This window comes from Ascaphus truei, chromosome 4, assembly GCF_040206685.1.
Source record: "Ascaphus truei isolate aAscTru1 chromosome 4, aAscTru1.hap1, whole genome shotgun sequence".
In the NCBI taxonomy this organism is placed as follows: Eukaryota; Metazoa; Chordata; class Amphibia; order Anura; family Ascaphidae; genus Ascaphus; species Ascaphus truei.
Window position 1 is genome coordinate 337,197,025 of NC_134486.1, and position 21,075 is coordinate 337,218,099.

The following is a 21,075-nucleotide window of genomic DNA, read 5'->3' on the forward strand; positions in this document are numbered from 1 at the left end:
AAGTAAGCTGACAACAAGCATAAGTCTATTCAGAATGTATCCAATATTCAGAACAACTGTATTATAACAGAGATTATCACCCCAGGGAGAGGTTTGGACCTAGTGGTGCCCACACAGCTACCACATAAGACAGTCCCTAGTGAGACATCACTAGCCCATGGGGTATGAAAGATAAACAATCCAACACTAGAAAGGTAAGGATAAAAGGGCTGATGCCCTTTACCTGACTGTGTGTTCCAGATAGAGTGGATTCCACAGCGTGCAGTCCTCAGAGGTGTAGATCAGAGTATGTACACTACCGACACGCTTTATCACTCTGCGGCCAGATCCGCAAGCCGGGAGATTTCCCGGCTTGCTAGTGGCCGCCCCTCGGCGTGCCGCGCGTCATAGACGCGCGGTCACGCGTCTTCGGGAGCGTGCGCCCCCTGCACGCGCGTCCAGGGGCTCCCCGAGGGAGCCCTGGTGTCCCGCGATCGCGGGACAGCGGCAGGGGGTTCCGGGGGACCTGGCGGACCCGGCAGCGGTAGGGAGAGCGCCCCGATCGGAGGCTACTGCTGCGGCCAAGAACGGGCAAATGCTCGAATAAACTTGGCCGCAGCAGTAGAAGAAGGAAGGAGCACCGCCATCTGCATCCAAAGTGCAAAAAATGAATATGGGCAACTCCAAATTAAATAAAATAGTGGTTTATTAAATCAGTTTGGCAATGTTGTAGGAGAACGCTCCAACTCGTTTCGTCCCGCAGGACTTTCTCAAGTTGTGGGGACACATATAACAGTATACCATTTAACAAAGAATTTTCGCGCCAAAATTGGCCCGTAGTGACGTCATCACTGTGCGTCCCTGAACTGAGTCGCGTCATCACTGCGCGTGTCAGGCCTGAGTCACTCTAAATTCCTTCTTACCTCCTCAAAGAAACAAATAAGGTTAGTTTGGCATGATCTATCCTTCATAAATCCATATTGACTATTACTTATAATTTTGTTTTCCATTAGGTATTCCTGAATATTATCCTGTATTAAACCTTCAAGCAGTTTCCCCACTATTGATATCAGGCTTACATGTCTGTAATTCCCCAGTTGTGATCTAGCTCCCTTTTTAAATATAGACACCACATCTGCTTTACGCCAATCTTGTGTTACTGAGCCTGTGGAAATTGAGTCCTTGAATATTAAATGTAATGGTTTGGCTATTACTGAACTTAACTCCTTGAGAACTCTTGATGTATGCCATCGGGGCCAGATGGCTTATTTACTTACATTTTTTCAAGCCGCCTATGAACTTCTTCCTCAGTTAACCAATTGTTAATTGATATAGAGGTTGTGGCTTCCTCTAGCACTTCCTGCAGCACTACTATTTAAATTGATTTTTCCCTGGTAAACACAGAGGCAAATATTTTTTTAATAGAGCTGAATCCTGTTATAACATGGTGCTTGGGGTCCAGATAATGCGACCACGTTATAACGGGGATCGCTGAAAAAAATAAAAAGTGTCCGCCGCGATCAGGGGTTCCATATATGCCGGAGGGGGAGAGCTGGGATAACTCTACCAGCTATCCCTGAATCCGGTGTTGCAGCGGCACCCCACGCAGGACTCACCTGGCATCTGCATCAGCAGCTGTTATCTCTCTCATCTCCCTGCTTCAGCATCAGCTGCTAGCTGACAGATCAGCGTGAGAGTGAGAGCTGTCCCTTAAAGAGACAGTGTGTCTTTGTGTGTGTGTGTGTGTATGTGTCTGTGTGTGTCTGTGTGTGTCTGTGTGACTGTGTGTGTGTGTGTGACTGTGTGTGGTTGTGTGTCTGTGTGTGTGTCCATCTCCTGTGATGTGTTCCATGTGCTGATGGTGGGGTGGAAATTTGATTTGTTTTATGATCATGCCTAATGAAATCTTGTTGGTGTATTTGTAATGCAGCCCTGCCAGCTGTGAGGTGCTGCTGTGTTCCCCTTCCTCTGGTCATCGCTCACATTTGCTCCCCAAAGTAAACTTGATGATTTTTTTTTTTTTTTTAATCCGGATTCGCAAATGCTGGCATGTCAGACTGGAGTCACTTGTTTCTTCATTAATAGCCTGATTACACTATGAAAGAGTTATGTCTCTTTTAATCCCTTGAATGCCAGAGGAATTCTTGTGACATCCCCCCACCCACTCCCCACACCTGGGGTTTTAACACCTCTGTCGCATTGCAAGCTCAGCATGGTGTTAAGGGGTTCTAGTACTAGAGTATGAGGTCTAATATGTTCTATTGCGACACATTTAAAGTGCGTAAGGCTGCCTTCTTGGCATTGTTTAAAGTGATTAGAAACTGAGTGTGTAGTATCTTTGTTTGTAATGTTCCTCATAAGTTTGAGCATTCTGATTTTGAATGCCCTGGGTGTCAAACCAATATATCTTTTATTATATCCACAGGTAATCATGTAGATGACATGGTCAGTATTGCATGTAACAAAAGATAATATTTTGACCTCTTTCATCCCATCCCTATTGGTAAACAACTTTTTTTTTAGAACATATTTGCAAACCTTACATTTGTCACACGGGAAGCAGCCAAGTAATCTAGTAAATAATTCTCTTTTGTTAAGATCTTTAATACTCTTAAGTACACTGGGTGAAACAATGTTTCCCAAGGTACGTGATTTTATGAAAACAAACTTTGTATTTATAGAGACTGCAACGTACGACCCCTTGCTAGCACGCAACCTGCATATGGGACAAGGGTTAATACTGACGCTCGCAAGCGCACCCACTCTTCACCTACGCAAACGTCCATCAAATGGACAATACCTCCTCTACAGGATCAAGGATCAATACACAACCCGCAAGCTGCCCCACTCTTCACCCCCGTAAAGGTCCCTCAAATTAGTTGTATCTCTCCTCAAGCCATCCCAATATACCACCGCCACAGACAGCAAACAAGTGAGCACGTGACAGACATGCAACCAGGGTTAATACAAATGGCTACTCTAGCCAACCCCCCTTTCTCCTCTGCAAGGAACCAGTGAGTTAATATTAACCCCTACTCAATTGCACATCATAACTATCCACTGCTACCACCTTGTTACAAGAAGTGTCGCTCATTAACCCCTCAAGCACCAGAGGGATTAAAAAATACCTATTACCATGACATTATAATGACAGAGACCATGTCTCTTAATAAGGGATCAGTATTTAAAATGCTCCAATGTTTTCTAATAATGGATTGTATGATGGTGGCTTGATTGCTGAATTGTGTGATAAAGAAAGATGGATCCCAGTTCTTAATTGTAGTGTTGCAACCATGTCCTTCATATTTTTTATATTTGTTAGAATTGCTTTTATTAGAAAAACTGGAGGGATCTAAGCTGATCAGGTCCTCTCTTGGTCTGTCTCTAGCATTCAAATATGCCTCTTGTACAGTTTTAAAAAACAGAAAAAAGAGAGGTGGTGTAATGTTAGTGCTAGAAGTGAGTGAATAAATGATAAGACCTCTATAGGAGTTAACCCCCTAATGGCAGGCTAGGCTGCCTGGTACAACACTGATTAGTACAAATCAGAATGAACAGTATAGACAAAAAAAAAACAACGGCACCTTACAAGTCCAAAAAAGTGTAAGTCCTGGAAGTCCCATAAGGAAGGGAGAAAGTGTCCAAGAAACCCTTCTGATCCTTTGCTACCAGATGGTCAGATATAGTTTCGGCCGTGCGTTCCGTGACATGTAAAAAAACACAGAAAGAAATATAGTGCAATATTGCCAGCAAAAGAATATGGCTAACACTGACTGAAAACATAAAACAAAGACTGACACTACATACAAACAAACTCTACACTGACAATATACTGTAACAAACAATAGCAAGGCTGAAATTGAAAAAAGCTAATTTAATATAAGAATAAAACAATATAAAATTGATAATATGCGGATGACAGAGAGACCGCTGGTCCGGTGGGTTAAAACCAGGACCCTACTCACAGGATAGTGGAAGTATACAGGCAATGAATGTCGGCCGCAAATGTAGGAAATCTTCCTCCGGTCACACTGGAGTGTTCATTGACGTACTCCTGCGCTTCCCCGCGTCCCTTGGGCGGATACTCCGTCACTGGGGGGGCGGACCTTGAGGTAGAAGAATCTTCCTGTTTCCGATCCACATCTGTCGCGCTGCTCTCATTAATCCATCAGATTAAGCTCTGAACTTTACCCTACGCGTTTCGTGCGCTTGCGCACACTTCTTCATGGGATATGGGTGATGTTAGTAGTTAGTGGTTTATATCTCATTGCTGTGATTCTGATTGGCTCCTTAGATCTGCCCCTCATCTTCACCGCAAATACCTTGATTGATTATTGTATATATCAATCACTTCTAACATCATTTAACAGCCTTACATGTGACAATTAGACAAATATAAACAAGTTACAATACAATACTACAAAAAACACAAAATAAAATGAACAGAAAACAATGAATTTGATATGAAGATCAAACATGGACATATTAGAGTATATATCAACCTTTATCTTGCAAGAATGCCCCCAATTCGAAATATATGTTCAGGCTACTTGGGGAGAGTGTCTTTAACTCATAAATCCAGTATGCCTCTCGCGTAATAAAGAAAGATGGATCGCAGTTCTTAATTGTAGTGTTGCAACCATGTCCTTCATATTTTTTATATTTGTTAGAATTGCTTTTATTAGAAAAACTGGAGGGATCTAAGATGATCAGGTCCTCTCTTGATCTGTCTCTAGCATTCAAATATGCCTCTTGTACAGTTTTACGATTATAACCTCTAGTTAGAAATCTTCGAGTTAATTCAGATGAGCTGTTCGCAAAGTGTTCCATAGCGGAAAAGTTTTGTTATCACTTTTTTGCCGGTGAGTTAAATTTCTATCAGGACGGCTGTTCTTCTGATCATTCTATTTTTGCTTCGTTCTACCAATCAGAGAGATGCCATGGATGGACGCTGAACAGCAGCTCAGGTGCACCTCACAGCCAGGAGGCAAAGGGAACTTTTTCATGAGTTATTCGTGAGTACACATATACTCCATTCCGGACATTTCTTTGGAACAGGGAGTTTATTGCAGCCGCAGCTGACTTGCTGTGGACCATTCTTTCTCCACTAGCTTCACCGTCAGGTATTGTGGATCTGCACCCGATTCCACTCCTACATACTGCTCCGGCCAGCTTAATTCTTACATTTACCTGTAATTTTCCGGGGCTTTTTTCGGCTGGCGCCGAACTTGGCCGCGCACCAGCCGCATCTTCCCTTCCTCCGTTCCATGACGCACGACCCCCTGGCTGCTCCGCCTCTGCTTCTCTTGATCCCAGTGATGCACAACGCAGGGACAGTACCAATGCGTCACTGGGCCTTACCCCGCCTTCAACCTCCATCTTCGGGATGCCGGCAGAACCCTGGCACGCGTGACCGGCTCACCAACTGAGGCACCAGTGACGCGCGGCAAGCATCAGGAAAAAAAAAAAACAGCCACGTCTGCACGGGGTTTTAAATTACCTGCGGTGCAGGCCGCCTGAGAATTAGTTTAGCCGCGTGTGTATATCTCCACATTAGGCATGTAAAACTCCTTTTATACTCCTTTCATATTCTACATTCTAATGGATTAGACACTTGTTGCTTTTAGTGAGTCCTTCAGAGCTTATAGACGTATTTTCTGCCTTAAATAATCTAAGCGCATGCCTTTCCTTTTCCATTTCCTCCCCAACCTGTTTATTTAGCCACATTGGTTTTGACTTATTTCTTTTATACTTATTACCAAAGGGTATACACTGGTAAGTGTGCTTTTCTAACAATGTTTCAAATACTGCCAATGTATCTTCTACATCTTCCCTGCAAAAACATCATCCAAATGTATTACTTGTAGATTAGACCTCAGTTTATTAAAATCTGCCTTTCTAAAGTTTAAGGTCTTTGTTGAACCCAAGTAATCTGCTTTTTGATCATTTATTTCAAATGAGACCATGTTATGATCACTGTTACCCAAATGTTCCAGCACTTGAATATTTGCTATTACTTCTACATTTTTTGATATTACCAAATCCAGTATTGCCCCTCTCCTGGTTGTGTCCTCAATAATTTGAGTCATATAATTATCTTTAAGCACCCCCAAAAACCTGTTTCCTTTTGTTGTAATGCTAATTTTATTCCCCCAGTCTATGTCTGGATAATTAAAATCACCCATTATGCAAACGTGGCCTAATTTTGATCCCTTCTCCATTTACAAAAGTATTTTAGCGTCCTCAATCTCACAGATATTTGGTGATTTATAGCATATCCCTACAAACATTTTCTTTATACTTTTACCTCCACTGCTAATTTCTATTTACAAGGTCTCTACATTTTCATAAATCCCTTCATAAACATCTTCCCTTATAATAGGTTTTAGATCCGGGTTAACATGTAAGCATACTCCACCTCCCCTTCTATTTGCTCGATGCTTCCGAAAAAGGGAACCACCCTTTAAATGAACTGCTCAGTCATGAGTTTCATCCCACCATGTTTCAGTAATGCCTATGATATCATACTGCTCCCTTGCAGCTATTAATTTAAGCTCCCCCATTTTATCTGTCAGGCTTCTTGCATTAGCAAGCATGCATTTAAGTTTTTTTTCAGCCTGTACTATTATCTTATCTGCTCCTCCTTTCTGCGCCACCTTGGTTTAGTCTTTAGAAGATTTTGTAGTATTATCTGTATTTACTTTGGGTAAATACTGCTTGTCAAACTCACACTTGACCCCATTCTACCTTCATAAGCCCTTGTTTCTGCATCTATTACATTTAGTTTATCTGTTTCATTCCCCTCCCTCCTCTATCCTCTTGGGCCAAAGTGAGTGACATGGGGAGGAGAGAGGGACATGGGGAAGTGACAGAGAGAAGAGAGTGACATGGGGGTAGGGAGGGAGATGGTGGCTATGTGGGGGAAAAAAGCTTAATTGAAGAGTGTATTAAGTAAAAAAAAATCTCACCTAAAATCTGTACACCATATTCTGGTATGTTATTATTCATGTTCTTACTGTACATTTAGCACACATTTTCTTTTTCTTTGTATGGTGTACATCATGTTTATACTCTACATATGAATGCATTATGTGACATGGTGGAAAATTATATGAAAAAGAGTGAATTTTTTTATTTATTTATATATAAAAATGTTTTACCAGGAAGTAATACATTGTGAGATACCTCTCGTTTTCAAGTATGTCCTGGGCACAGAGTGTGAAGGAGTGGTATGGGGGAGAGAGTGACATTGTAAGGGAGTGACATGGGAGAGATTGTCACAGGAAGAGAGCAACATATTGTAGGAGGGACTAGAAAGCAACATGGGGGGGTAGAGAGTAATATGTGGGGGTGATATGGTGGGGAATGTGGCATGGGTGGAAATGTGGCATGGGTGGGATTATAAAAAAAGAGGTTAGGTTAGAAGACCGCTGGAGTGCCGGTAACTTCTTGTTTTTTGAGGGTGTGTCCTGCATAGGTGGGATTATGAAGTGCGAATTATGGCATTTGGGAGAGAGAGTGACATGGAGGTGTCACATTAGAGGAAGAAGAGAGTGACATAGGAGTAGTGAGTGACATGGGGGCTAAATATAGAAACAAAGAGGGCATTGCGTTAAAAACCTAAATTTCCCCCTAAAATCCTGAATGGTATATGTTGGTATGTCATTATTCATGCTCTTACATTTGGAACATATTGTCTTATTCTTTGTACGGTGTGTGTCCTGTTCATACACATGAATGCATTAAGTAGCATGGTGTGAGAGAATGACAGTATGAAAGACTGACATACTATAGGGGTGTGAGTGAGACATAGGAGGAGACTGACAGGGACAGCAATTTAGGAGGGATAGGAGACAACAATGGGGCGGTGGGGATAGTTGTTGCCACTTATTTTTATTTTTTTCCATTTCTACGTTTAGCTCATGGGAATTAGCCCTGCATATCTAAGTGTACATTGTCATATAGTTTCCTTGTATGAGATAAATATCTCATGCTAGTCTGGCTCTGTCTCACAGCCAGAGTTATTACTAGAAGTGCCCTCTTTCTGATTAAAGTAGAGTCCATGCTTAATCTTCTGCTACATGTCTTGTGACAGTGAACCTCTACTACTGAACTCCCTTTGGGCAGCATAGAGACATGCTTTATTGCAAGCAATTAACCTATTTTATTTCCCTGTGCAGGTTTTAGACCCTTTTATTAACCGGTGCAATGCACTTGTTACTTTTTATAGATCAAATTAAGTAAAGGTTAGATCAAATGCAGCCACAGTCCACATATTTTATCCAGAATCTCTTCTCAGCGATAAATACAGTTGTCAGAAAAAGGCAAAGGCTGTACTCGGTGATACACAACAATGGCCCGTGTCACAAATTAGATGTGCTTCACATAACTCAGACACAGAAAACAAAGGCCTTGAACACATGTTCCTTTTTTTGCTGTATTTAGATGTTAACAAAAAGGTGTGTCTGTTTAACATTTTTATACAGTAATAAAGTGTAAAAGTGCAGGAAAAAATAAGGTTAACGGACATTCTGATCAGTATGCATCATGCATACCTTTTATTGTATTTTAATCACATGCATATGAAAAGCATTACAGCATTTTTGTCCGTATGAAAGCAAAAATAATAAATACATAATGCAAGCTATATTTCTCACACAGAAAAGAATTGCTAGTAATACAGCTACAGCCAGGAACCATGGATGGCACTCACAGATGATCTATTATTCACTGATTATATAAAAATAATAATAATAATAATATTTATTATATAGAGCTAACAATGTATGCTATTTTGTACATAGAAATTTAAAGGCACAGCGAGTCCCTGTCTCAAAAATCAGAATTTTTGATACCTGAGGCACAGGGAAATAAGTGACTGGCCCAAGGTCATATGACACTGGGATTCACTGGGTTCACACACTTTAAACTTTTACTTCAACTTAAAAACAACAATCCACTCCAGAAGCCTCAGTCTATGATGCTTAATGATATAATGTTATTATCTTACCCCTGATCATGTCCTTTTCATTTTTTGTAATGTTTATTTGTAATGTTTAAAATCAAAATGTTATTAACCTCTAGCTTCTGAGGTTATTAATCTTGAGGCTGCATTGGGCTCTGAAAGAGCTCCTTTTTAAACTCCCACACTTAGAACCTAGATACATCATACTCTGTTAAAATGTTAATATTGCATCTGCTAAGGCAAACTAGGGGTTAACCCTTACAACTCCCCCCCTCAAGGGGGCCTAACCATCCTTCACCTGGTGAAGGGAGGGGGAGAGTGAGCGTTTGGCAAGACGCTGAGAGTAGTGTCTCCTCTAGGGAGGGACACCTGTTGGTAAAGCATATGGTTGCTACAAGTAAAGTATATTGGTTAAGGTATATTGCTGTGTGTGTGTATTAATGTACATAAGTTCCTGCGAAGACCCACTTCCCCTCGGGTGGAAGCTGTCGCAGGTGGAGGTGCTGATCCAAGTTATAAGTATTGTGCGTACAACAGGCTCTCCGTGGCAGAGGCTCAGGCCCTGTGAGCCTACAGGTTATACAGCATATGGTAGTGGTCTGTGTTCACTAAGAACCAGGGCTACATTTGGAGGCGCTGCTGAGATCTTAGACCTGGGGTGCCCCTCGAGTCAAAAATACCGCCACCATGGCCCTTCCCTCAAGTCAGGAAATATGCGACTGGGCGCGGCAAATGCGCACGCACGCCCGCCACGCAGTGGCTGTGACCCGAGTACCCATGGCCCTACCTTTAGAGACATTTCAAATGGCCCTACGACAACTACCGGGTTTTGCCAAAGCCCGCCTGGTAGATGTGTTCATAGATCAAGATGCTAAGTGGAACACCTTGCTAGTAGATTGCCAGCGAGATCTAGTAGTCCTCGAGCCTGCCGTCCCTCAATATCTGCCGCTTCCAGACTCTCCGTCCGGCGGCAGCCCCTTGGTCTATCCACTTCGGGACCCCCCTGTGGGAGAACTAGGTGACGATGACGCTACGCTCCCCTTTGCTCACTACTCCGCGTGCGAAGCAGATAGCGGTCAGTCAGAAGTTAGCTATCCCGGGTCTAGCGCATCCGAAGAAGCGGGGGTGCGTAGTGACATGCTGCAGAAACTCAATGACAAGATAGACCAGTTAACCACCCCCTCAAGCTTACCGCCGTTAGTAGAAGCACTTACCCTAGCCACGCATTCCCAAAGCTACTGGAAATTAAAGGCCTTCTCGGGGACTCTACTTGTGCCCACGGGAGAGGATGGGATAAATCCTTGGAAGGAGCACACTAAGGGAGTAATGGAAGAATGGTCTTGTACAGACGTGTTGAAACGCCAACGGCTCATGAGTGCTTGAGACCCCCGGCGTCCACTTTGATCAGCATTCACCGAGAGCAGTACCCCGACCTGACCTCTCGTATGATGATCGAGTTCCTCGTCGAGGCCTATAGCGCGACCGAGGATGATGGGGCCCTGTGGGCAAAGTACTATGCCATTAACCAAAAGGAGGGAGAAGATTTGTCTGCCTATATCCACTGCGTGCAAATCTCCCTAGGACCCCTGCTGCATCATAAATATGTGACCGCATCACAGATGGACGAATACCTCCGCAAACAATACCTACGGGGGTCCAGGCCTACTCACCCTATTGCAAACATGATTCGCGATAACCTCACTCGAGGACCCCCCCCCCCTCGTTTATCAAGCTCTTACAGCAAGTCAAAGAGCACGAAACGCATCTCATGCTTCCCTCCCCACAGAAGGCTAAAGCAGCCAGCAGCACTAAACCCAAAGGGAGTGCTGAGAAGAAGGAGGATCCGCCGGATAAACCCGGCCCGGAAAGGCCGAAATACGCCGGACTAACCTCGCCTCCGTATGACCGCCGTACCCCACCCAGAGATATGTCCTGCTACAAATGCGGGAAAAAGGGACATATCTCCTACGATTGTCGGATGGGGGTGTCTCGCCACCGGAGCCCGTCACCCAAGAAGTTCACGCCCCAGGCCATGATATGCGGTGTTTATGCGGCCAGCCCAGAAGCCCCTGTTCCCACCCAAAGTGGCGACGGACCCGAGGAGGAGAGTAACCGCGTGGGACCGGTAGCGCTTATCCGGGTGCTAATAGATGGCATTTACTCCTCCACACTGCTGGACACGGGATCTCAAGTGACCATCATATATCGAGGATTCTATGATCGACACCTCCAGAAGCGGCCTCTGAAATCGGCAGGGCATATCAAAGTGAGAGGCCTAAGCAATGACGACTACCCCATCGATGGCATAGTGACCGTGGACCTGGAGATACAACAGCTCAACACTGGGAAGTCTCACCCCATGAAGGTGGACGCCTTGGTGTGTCCGGAACCCAAAGAGCCCCCTAAGTATCCGATCATCCTAGGCACGAAGGTTGACATTGTACAAGCCGTCATCCGGGCCTTTCTACAAGAAACTAATGAACTGCCCATGTCCAGCCTACAGCTACAGCTTGTCCAGGTGGATCCAGATTCCCCTCTGCCACCCTCGGAGGACTACGGACTGTTGTTCTGCGGTCGGGGAGGGCTGACCAGACTCTTACCAGGAGAGACGCAGAGGGTACCTACCTGGTGTGCCTACGCTGAACGAGGAGATGAGGAGCAGCTCTTTTCAATTCACCTGTATGCCCCAAGGCATATGTGGTGCCCCCGCCACCTTCCAGCGACTAATGGAGAAGACGTTAGGTGACTTGAATCCCCGAGAATGCCTCGTGTATTTGGATGACATCATAGTCTTCGGGAAAACCCTGGAGGAACACGAGGCTCGACTCCTGAAAGTACTTGACCGATTAGCTCAAGAAGGACTCAAGCTCTCCTTAGACAAATGCCGTTTCTGCCGGACATCGGTGACCTACGTGGGACACGTAGTGTCCGCTGAGGGAATTGCCACGGACCCAGCCAAAATAGAAGCCATCGTCAATTGGCCACGACCTGACAACGTGGGGGAGTTGCGGTCGTTCCTGGGGTTCTGTGGATCGCAGGTTTGTGGAGGGATATTCCCGACGGGCCAAAGCCCTCAACGTCCTCCTCAAAATATATCCGGAAGACACAGGCCGGAAGGCTACGCCTGCTCGACAACCTTTCGGGGACAAATGGACGACAGAGTGCGAACAAGCCTTCAGTGATCTGAAGCAGAGTTTGACCGCGGCCCCCGTGTTGGCCTATGGAAACCCTGAGCAACCGTATATATTACATGTGGATGCTAGCCTGAGCGGATTAGGGGCGATGTTACATCAAAAGTATCCAGAGGGACTGTGACCCGTAGCTTATATCAGCCGCAATCTTACCGTCAGTGAACAGAACTACCCCGTGCACAAACTCGAGTTCTTGGCCCTCAAGTGGGCCATTGTCGACAAACTCCGTGACTACTTGTACGGTGTGTCATTTGAGGTGCGGACCGACAACAATACACTTACCTATATCATGACCTTAGCCAAATTCGACGCGGCCGGACATCGTTGGCTGGCCACCCTGTTCAATTACAATTTCACCCTGAAATATAAGCCAGGTCCCTTGAATATTGGAGCGGACGCCCTGTCTAGACGACCAGGGCTGGTCACTACCCCTGACGAAGACCAATGGGAAGAAATTCCGGGACCCGGAATAAGGGTGCTATGTTGTACTGCTGCCATAGTCAATGATCAAGTGGCGTTCTCGGAATAAGGGTGGTTGACTCTCTAGGATGCACATCCAACGCTATCCCGGAGGCCTATCAGGACCCCAGTGGTATGCACGTTACTCCAGACAAGATCATAGCCTGGAAAGATATGGTACGCTACCAAGAACAAGACCCGGTCGCGTGGGCCATTCGCTATGCTATCCGCTAAAATCGCCTGGCCCTCCTCAGACAGGCTCCGAGTGATGTAGGAGATATACTGATGCGGGAAGCCGACAAATTCGAAATACGAGACAATTTACTATACAGAGTTGTAGAGTACCATATCCACCCGAATAGGAGACAATTAGTACTGCCAAAAAGATTACAGTACTTGGTACTGAGGGCTCTACACGATGAACATGGTCATTTGGGGCTGACAAGACCTTCGGACTAGTGAGAGATCGTTTTTTCTGGCCAAAAATGAGAGAAGCAGTAGAGCATCACTGTCGACGGTGTGCGTTGTATTCAACGGAAGACATTGCCCACCAGGGCCGCCCCAATGGGCCACTTAAAAAGCACCGGGCCTATGGACTTAGTGTGTATGGACTTCCTATGCATTGAACCCGATAGCCGTGGCATAGGCAATGTGCTGGTCATCACGGATCATTACACTAGATACACCCAGGCCTTCCCGACAAAAGATCAAAAAGCTATCACGGTGGCCAAGGTGCTCTCGGAAAAGTACTTTATGCATTATGGGCTCCCTCAACGACTACATTCCAATCAAGGAAGAGACTTTGAAAGCAACTTAATAAAAGAACTGCTGAAAATCTTGCATATCGCTAAATCCCGAACTACCCCATATCACCCCGAAAGGGATGCACTGCCGGAACGATTCAACCGCACGTTACTGGACATGTTAGGCACGTTAACGGGGGTAGAAAAGACAGAATGGAGTCGTCATGTGGAAACACTAGTGCATGCCTACAATTGCATGCGACACGATTCCACGGGGTTCTCTCCGTACTTTCTCATGTTTGGCCGAGAAGCTCGACTGTCTGTGGATATACAGTTGAGAGTCTCCACAGATGGGGTGCATAATACTACTCATTTTCGATATGTACAGCGATTGCAAGAGAATCTGCAACGGGCCTACCTGCAAGCTGAGAAATCTACCGAAAAGCTGAACGCCGGGAATAAACGGCGGTACGATCATAAATTTAAACACAGAGACATTAAACCAGGCGACGCCGTGCTCCTCCGTAACCTGGGAGTACTGGGAAAACATAAATTGGCTGATCAATGGAGGGAGTGTACGAGGTGGCCTCACAAATGCCCGGCCTTCCGGTCTACCGCATTAAGGACTCGGAGGGTCGGGTGAAGACATGGCACCGAAATCATTTGCTCCCTATTCCTCGAGTGGAGGAGGGGGATTTGGAGTGGCCTGCATCCTCGTTGGATGGGGAAGTGACATTGGAAGATGACGAGCCAGGGAACTCAGTATTTCAGGAAGATCCACAAGAGGGAACCTCTCAAAGGGGCCCTCAACAGAGAGCACCTCCCGGCGGAGCTACGGGTAAAGGGTTTGGGGAGCACTCGCCCCATGGGGTGGCTTTGGAAAATTCGTCACTAGACCCGCTGAGCCCGTGCTTTGTACCAAGTCATGATAATTTAGAGACTGTAACCCCCTCAAGGGAAGAACTCGAGATTCAAGACCCAGATAGTCACTCCCCCAAGGGAGTGACCGAGCAAAAGTTAAGGCGAAGTCAAAGGAACGGGCAACCTCCCATGAGGATGGCCTATGATCAGTTTGGGTCACCCCACTATGAGGCTCAGCAGTGGGCTCGCAACCGAGTGAAATCAGTGATTGTGATGTTTAGCGAAATGTACAATCTGATTTAGAAGAAGAAAATGTTTTATGTTATGCATTTTTCATTATATAATGTTGTATCAGTTTAAAGGTATCGTCCAAGCGGGGACGTTGGAATCCACAGGGGGAGGATGTAGCTGTGACCGCTTTGTCCACCATTTGTTGTTGTGGGGTGGGAGATGCTGCACCTAAGGAACGCTCCGATAACGGAGGTTCCGCGCAAGAGGTAGCCACCATGTTTAGGTTGGCGTCGGCGCAGAACTGGCCTGGCAGAAGGCTGCGCAAGCGCAGACAAGGGGAGCAAAGCCCGCGAAGGAGGAGAGCTCGGATAGTAGGGGAGTTAGGGAACTACGGGTCCCAGCAGCCCCGCGGGCCCCTGTAACGCGCGAGGGCCAATCAGGTACGAGGAAGGGAGGAAAAGGAAGTGATGGGGCGCACGTTGGGTCAGAGCTAGCTGGAGGAGGAAGGAGAAGGAGCTCCGGTGTAGGGAGGCCGTCTGCCCCTACCTAGGCCGCGTGCCCCAGGCCCAGTTAGGCCCTGAGCCCCAGTAGTGTGAAGCTGAGCTAGGGACTGGCCATAGACAGGTTCCGGTTTCCCTTACTGTTACACGATCGCTACCGGGACTGTTCTAAGTCAACGTGAGGTCTGGGATCAGGCCCCGCTACCAAGTCGCAGCGTGTCTGGGTGGGATCGCCCTGGACACCTACGGGTGACGTCATCTACGCCCACACTGATCCTTTGTGAAGATAGTGGCAGAACCGGGTACTGGAGTGCCCGGCAGGTAAACTTCAAGTGCACCAACGGTACCATCATTCACTCAGGACACGGTGGCTGCGCAGTCACATACATATACATTCACTGACTCACTTGAGGGTGGGGGACTTATTCCAAAAGGGAACTGGACACGGGGTGGGATCACCCGGTGAAGGGAGGGGGAGAGTGAGCATTCGGCAGGACGCTGAGAGTAGTGTCTCCTCTAGGGAGGGACACCTGTTGGTAAAGCGTATGGTTGCTACAAGTAAAGTATATTGGTTAAAGTATATTGCTGTGTGTGTATTGCTGTATAATGTACATAAGTTCCTGCGAAAACCCACTTCCCCTCGGGCGAAAGCTGTCGCAGGTGGAGGCGCTGCACCAAGTTATAAGTATTGTGCGTACCCCAGGCTCTCCGTGGCAGAGGCTCAGGCCCTGTGAGCCTACAGGTTATACAGCATATCAGAAAAAGGGGGGGAAGGAAAACACAAAATGGATGTGTCTCCTAAAAGAATTCACTATACTGCACTCCTACTTGATTTAAAATTTAACTTTAAATATATTTACATAAAACATATGTTACCAAAACGTCGTGTATGTGCATTAAGAATAAATTAAATTGACAATACCTAGCGTCTGTGTCAGTGAATATGCGTTGGAATGGTCTCAAACAACAAATTGTAGTAGAGATTACAGGACACAGAATGCTAATAGTCAGGGTATAAACCCCTCTGGGGCACCTATGAGATCAGGTACACATGTAATTATAAATATAACTTACCAAAGATACGCAGGTTGGTTTTTTAGCTCAGGCCCTCCAAAATGCAAAACCAGGAGAGAAAAAAAGAAGTTTGAGAACCACCACCAAAAAAAGCTAAAACATAATCAACCCGTGACTGAGGATTCTGTAGATAATGATGCCTTGCAAATTTTTAACCTTTCCAGCCATTCCTTCAGTGAGGTCCAATTGAATCTATTAAAGAAAGGTTTATCCTTCTCACCCACGTCAGACTTCAATCTATTTGAGTGGGTCAAGGATTTAAACCTATTTGGAAGACGGCTGCTGCTACACAAATTCTACGCTAAGCGTGCAGCCACTAATCCAAATATACTCACTGATGGTTTGAATGCACAAGAAAGACAAGATGTTGTAGATCTCTGTCAACTCTTTGATCAGAATATCTCACCTGATAATGATATCACAGGTCCATTTACACACCTGAAACCCAGGAGTCACTTTACCCTGCCAATTACCACCTGTCCAGCTGTTGAATTGTTTGTTGCCTGCGTAACCAGGGACCTGGAAGCAGAGCCAAAACATTATAAGTCTGCCAATAATCTTACATCTGACGAAAAAATCGGCCTAAAAGAACTGATGTCTGACAAAGCCTACACAATTAAACCATCTGATAAAGGTGGCAATATCGTAATTCAAGACACTGAAGCCTATGTTAGTGAAAACATGAGGCTTCTTAGCGATATAGACTGCTATGAGACCCTTGACCATAGCCCAACGTCAGAATATAAATCAGAACTGTTAGACATTCTACAGAATGCTCTTGACACCGATATAATCAGCCAAAGCGAGTTTGACTTTATGTACCCGAAGTCACCCACGGTGGTGACATTCTATACCTTACCTAAGGTACATAAAAGGTTACGGTCCCCCCCAGGTCGCCCAATAGTCTCGGGCAATAACTGTCTGTCCGAGGACAGCAGTATTTACTTAGACAAGTTTCTAAGGGATTTCGTCATCAGTCTCCCATCGTATGTTCAGGATACGAAAGACACACTAAAGAGACTAGATGGGATCCATGTTACATCCGAGACCATTCTTGTAAGTCTAGATGTAGAATCACTATACACTTCCATTGTTCACAAGAATGGTCTCAATGCTGTCCAATACCTTCTGTCGACCAGGGACCGTAGATTTAACAGACACAACTCTTTCGTTCTTGATCTACTGAATTATGTTCTAACACACAATTATTATTTTTTTGATGGGCTTTACTACCACCAGACCCAGGGTACCGCTATGGGCACTGCTTGTGCCCCTACGTATGCCAACTTATACCTGGGCTGGTGGGAGCGTATCCACGTTTTCAATGAGAAATTCTGTATGTACACTGACCACATTTCTATGTGGATCAGTTACATAGATGACATTCTGCTCCTATGGGAAGGCTCCACTCAATTACTCCATGAGTTTGTGGAGAAACTAAATACAAATACTCTGAATTTGAGGCTCACGACTGTGCTAAGTACCACCTCAATAACATTCTTAGATTTGAACATATATATTGATGGTGAACGTAACATCCAGACAAAGGTTTATAGGAAAAGCACAGCGACTAACAGTCTGTTACTAGCGCAGAGCCAGCATCCTAGAAGCCTCATAAGTGGCATCCCCATAGGTCAGTATCTCCGACTTCGGAGGAATTGCTCTACGACTGCAGAATTTATAGTACAATCTAAAGAACTTCGGTCTAGATTCCTCAACCGTGGCTATCACATCAAAACATTGAATAAAGCTTACCATCGGGCATTACATAGCGATAGGGCCTCTCTCTTGTCTAGAAACAAGACAAAATCCAAGGACAGAACAATCAGAGTCATTGGTACCTTTAACAAACGTTGGTGGGCCATTAAAAAGATATTTACCAGACATTGGCATCTCTTACAGGCCGATGATGATTTGGCACAGGTTAGAGGCCCTAGACCCATGATTACCAGCAGGCGGTCCAAAAACCTACGGGACTCATTAGTGAACAGCCATTTTCAACGTTCTAGAACTACAACTTGGTTGAGCCCTGTTAAGGGCATGTACCGCTGTCAAGGGTGCAAAGCATGCAGACACATAAATGTGGGCAAAGTATTCGCCAATCATGACAATACATCACATTTTTCTGTGGACAGTTTCATTAACTGTCGGACTCCCAACGTTATCTACCTTATCACATGCGTATGTGGTAAGAGATACGTTGGAAAAACAACTAGATAACTACGCAGACGTGTTTTGGAACATATCAATTCCATTAAACACTCTGCTGAAACATCTGTTGCCAGACATGTGACACAATACCACAATGGCGATACCAATGCCATCAAATTCATGGGCATTTACCAGCTGAAATGTCCCATGAGAGGGGGCAATATTGACCAATCCCTGCTTCGGATTGAAGCAGAATGGATTTTCAAATTAAAAACAAGGAGCCCCAATGGACTCAATGAGGGGTTTACTTTTACACCCTTTATTTGATCAGGGAGGTTCCTTTGGTTAGACTTTATTATCTATCCCGTGTTTTCTTGTTGTGTTTAAATGGTCTACTCATGTGCTACAGTATATATACTTTTATATACGAGCAGCCAGACCATTCTCCATGCCCATTGTGTTGTTTCCCAGCATTTGATATTGAAAGATATTTGAATATTACCACCATATTAATGACTATATTACCGAAGTTCTAAACCCAGCGTTGGGCTTAGTCGTTATGTATGCTACATGTGTATAGAATGGTAATTATACAATGGAAATTCTACGCAAAATTACTATATGCATATACATAAATTGGCTTTTTATTTTCTTTATTCATCCTATCACTACCTCCAAGCCTGACACATTGTGCAGTATATCACTATGGGGGAGTACATACAACTTAATCTCTGCAATTATACTCTGCACAAAATAGTTACATAAGGTACTATAGACCCTTACCCACCATTAAATTGATTATCATCTGTCACATATTCAATAATACCCTTCTTACTTGCCAACATCTAGGGCATGAGCTTTTAAAGATTATTCACTATGTGTACATCAAAAGCTCTATGTGTACCATCTAGGGCTTACATGTATATCATGACCTTTTCCAACTATATTGTATGAGCACAGATCGATTGAACAAACAAAATCACACTTTTTGTTAATAAGGCTAAATATTTCTAAGTGCCCACGCATGCGCGATATGAACATTTTTTATTTTCGTGGAAATTTTCTAAGTCCCGACGCATGCGCACTGCGCGCAACTATAGATGGCAGTAAGCCGAAAATTTCGGAGTCCGAATGCATGCGCATTATGCCTGGACTATGGCAGTATTGTTGCCTTAGTCCCCTGCACATGCGCCTCTATATGAGGTACTTCTGGAGTCTCCGTGCATGCGCAGTCGCACGGACATCGGGCTAGAGTCTACAAGTCTTCGCGCATGCGCACAGCATTAACTTTGATTTAGCCACTTTTACTCTAAGTGTCCACGCATGCGCAGTGTGTTCTACTCTGGTTTGTTGGATTTTCTGAGTCCGCGCGCATGCGCATTGGACTCAAATCTCGCCGATTCATGTCACACTATTATATAAGCCCTAAAAACACTCGAATTTACACACTAACTCAGCACTTTTGTTGCTGTATGTGTGGGAACCTACCCAGATGTTTTATTAAGCATTTTTGTAGTTTGAGGGGTTTAGTTTGGCAACGGACCAACTGCGCATGTGCAACAGCTGTTAATTGTTCAATCTGCAATCAAGGTACTGTTTGGGTATATAAGGGTTCATTCTTCCTCCCCCCAGCAAATTTGTCCCTGAGGAAGCTCCTTTGTTGGAGGGAAACGCACGTTGGACGCGCAATGTTGTCAGTCTCCTACTTGGAGCTGCTTTTATGTAGTGCTCTTTAGTCTCCTGGCTCTATCTATGTAGATCTGAATTGGGTACTTTCACTAACACTCAGTGCGCAAGCATTCCTGCTCTTAATACGATATGATTATTTGGAGTGTGCTGTAGAATGATTCACTGATCAAAATGCTGTGAACAATTGCTTCACTATGCTGTGAATCATTTACCCTCCATCACTATACTATCAGTAGCACTTTCATATACATTGGATGGCAATACCCTTTTAACTGACATCCCTAAGTGCTCTGTGGTTTAAAAGTCCAAGCAGGACTGCTGTATTTTCACGACACAATCAGTCACTGAGTTTGTAAGTTATATTTATAATTACACGTGTACCTGATCTCATAGGTGCCCCAGAGGGGTTTATACCCTGACTATTAGCGTCCTGTGTCCTGTAATCTCTACTACAATTTGTTGTTTGAGACCATTCCAACGCACATTCACTGACACAGACGCTAGGTATTGTCAATTTAATTTATTCTTAATGCACATACACGACGTTTTGGTAACATATGTTTTATGTAAATATATTAAAAGTTAAATTTTAAATCAAGTAGGAGTGCAGTATAGTGAATTCTTTTAGGAGACACATCCATTTTGTGTTTTCCTTCCCCCCCTTTTTCTGATTCACTTTTCAGTTCACAGTTTGCACCCACTTTTTTGGATTACCATTTATTCACTCATTATTTGTTTCAATTGGTGTGGTTCTGTGATCACTCCCTAACCCTAGTGTTTTCTCTTATACAGCATATGGTAGTGGTCTGTGTTCGCTAGGAACCAGGGCTACACAGTATATAGCTTTTTTATTTTTATTTTTTATTTTAAAGATTAAAAGTCCTATAAGCCACATTTGGCTAATCGGGCTATTGGCCATTTTGTCACAAGGGAGGGGAATGTTTGCTTGGGGGAAGGGTAGGGGAGGTGATGGTGTAGTTGTCCTGAGGTGGGTGCTTAGGCCCCCCTGGGGTAGTGATAGTGGTGGTAGGGGTTAACCCCTTATTTTCCTTTGCAGTCCTAAATATGCCTGGCATTTGGAGATAATCTGCCATATAATTCACAATGTCTTGCCTTTGCTCCCATTTATTCACTAATGTATTGTTTATCTGGAATGAAAGTCTGCGTTCAGATATACAATTGTCTTCAGTAATTGGTGTATCAGATGTTTGACTGCTTTCTCGCAATATAGT

At 44.6% G+C, this 21,075-nt stretch overlaps 1 protein-coding gene across 8 annotated transcripts in view; it reads left to right on the forward strand.

The window, feature by feature from the left end:
- The window catches only part of KHDRBS2 (KH RNA binding domain containing, signal transduction associated 2), a 753,630-nt gene that overhangs the window by 688,179 nt on the left and 44,376 nt on the right, over positions 1–21,075 (forward strand). The gene's annotated exons all lie outside the window — the stretch shown is intronic.